The sequence below is a fragment of the Boleophthalmus pectinirostris genome, unplaced genomic scaffold (assembly GCF_026225935.1).
Source record: "Boleophthalmus pectinirostris isolate CB_2022bp ecotype Guang Dong unplaced genomic scaffold, ASM2622593v1 HiC_scaffold_21, whole genome shotgun sequence".
Taxonomy (NCBI): Eukaryota; Metazoa; Chordata; class Actinopteri; order Gobiiformes; family Gobiidae; genus Boleophthalmus; species Boleophthalmus pectinirostris.
In genome coordinates, this window is record NW_026571175.1 from 21,258,222 (window position 1) to 21,260,378 (window position 2,157).

The 2,157-nt window shown below is 39.0% G+C and overlaps 1 pseudogene; it reads right to left on the minus strand.

Moving 5' to 3' along the window:
* Positions 1-396: 396 nt before the first annotated feature.
* On the minus strand, positions 397-1,789 carry LOC129410006 (GATA zinc finger domain-containing protein 14-like; annotated as a pseudogene).
* Positions 1,790-2,157: the final 368 nt, after the last annotated feature.

Sequence of the window (2,157 nt, forward strand, 5' to 3'; positions counted from 1 at the left end):
TTGTGGTTGTTGATGTGGTTGTTGTGGTGGTGGTTGTTGTTGTTGTTGTTGTTGTTGTTGGTTGTTGTTGTGGTTGTTGTTGTGGCTGTTGTTGTTGTTGTTATTGTGTGTTCTTATTGATGTTGTGTGTTGTTGTTATTGTGTGTTCTTATTGTTGTTGTGTGTTGTTGTTGCGGTTGTTGTTGTGGTTGTTGTTGTTGTGGTTGTAGTGGTGGTTGTTGTTGTTGTTGTGGTTGTTGTTATTGTGTGTTCTTATTGTTGTTGTGTGTTGTTGTTATTGTGTGTTCTTATTGTTGTTGTGTGTTGTTGTTGCGGTTGTTGTTGTGGTTGTTGTGTGTTCTTATTGTTGTTTTGTGTTGTTGTTATTGTGTGTTCTTATTGTTGTTGTGTGTTGTTGTTGCGGTTGTTGTTGTGGTTGTTGTTGTTGTTGTTGTGGTTGTGGTGGTGGTTGTTGTTGTTGTTGTGGTTGTTGTTATTGTGTGTTCTTATTGTTGTTGTGTGTTGTTGTTATTGTGTGTTCTTATTGTTGTTGTGTGTTGTTGTTGCGGTTGTTGTTGTGGTTGTTGTGTGTTCTTATTGTTGTTTTGTGTTGTTGTTATTGTGTTCTTATTGTTGTTGTGTGTTGTTGTTGTTGTTGTGGTTGTAGTGGTGGTGGTTGTTGTGGTTGTAGTGGTGGTTGTTGTTGTGGTTGTTGTTGTTGTTGTTGTTGTTCTTGTGGTTGTTGTTGTTGTTGTTGTGGTTGTGGTGGTGGTGGTTGTTGTTGTTGTGGTTGTTGTTATTGTGTGTTCTTATTGTTGTTGTGTGTTGTTGTTGCGGTTGTTGTTGTGGTTGTTGTGTGTTCTTATTGTTGTTTTGTGTTGTTGTTATTGTGTTCTTATTGTTGTTGTGTGTTGTGTGTTGTTGTTGTTGTGGTTGTAGTGGTGGTGGTTGTTGTGGTTGTAGTGGTGGTTGTTGTTGTTGTTGTGGTTGTTGTTGTTGTGGTTGTGGTGGTTGTTGTTGTTGTTGTGGTTGTTGTTGTTGTTGTTGTTGTGTGTTCTTATTGTTGTTGTGTGTTGTTGTTGCGGTTGTTGTTGTGGTTGTTATTGTGCGTTCTTATTGTTGTTTTGTGTTGTTGTTATTGTGTGTTCTTATTGTTGTTGTGTGTTGTTGTTGTGGTTGTTGTGGTTGTTGTTGTTGTTATGGTTGTTGTTGTGGTTGTTGTTGTGGTGGTTGTAGTGGTGGTTGTTGTTGTTGTGGTTGTAGTGGTGGTTAATGTTGTTGTTGTTGTTGTTGTTGTTGCGGTTGTTGTTGTGGTTGTAGTGGTTGTTGTTGTTGTTGTTGTTGTGGTGGTTGTTGTTGTGGTTGTTGTTGTTATTGTGTGTTCTTATTGTTGTTGTGTGTTGTTGTTGTTGCGGTTGTTGTTGTGGTTGTTGTGGTTGTTATTGTGTGTTCTTATTGTTGTTTTGTGTTGTTGTTATTGTGTGTTCTTATTGTTGTTGTGTGTTGTTGTTGTTGTTGTTGTAGTGGTGGTTGTTGTTGTTGTGGTTGTTGTTGTTGTTGTGGTGTTGTTGTGTTGTTGTTGGTTGTTGTTGTTGGTTGTTGTTGTTGTTGTTGTGTGGTGGTTGTTGTTGTTGTTGTGTTGGTGGTTGTTGTGTGTTGTTGTTGTTGTTGTTGTTGTTGGTGGTTGTTGTTGTGGTTGTTGGTGTGGTGGTTGTGTGTGGTTGTTGTGTTGTTTGTGGTTGTTGTGGTTGTTGTTGTTGTGGTTGTAGTGGTGGTGGTTGTTGTTGTGTGTGGTTGTTGTGGTTGTTGTTGTTGTTGTTGTTGTTGTTGTGTTGCCCTTAAAGCAAGACACTTCATCTACCTTCCCAAGTGATGGCACAGGCTGATAGCCTAACATCTGTCAGTGTGACCTAAGGCAGCTGTGGCAACAAAAGTTACAACTACCAAATGTGGAGTGAGTGAATGAATAAAGCAGTGCACCTTTAAAGGTTCTATATTAAGCAAAGTTGACTCCTGTAGGCTTTAAGCCATGTCAGAATATTGCCTCCTCAAAACCACAGAGTTGTGTTTTGTTTCATTCACACATGTTTGAGTAATCCTGTATTATTAGTCTACATCTCCAAAGGTCAAAATCCTCTGCTCCACCTTATGAGGTCATGAAAAGGTTTAGTTTTCAAG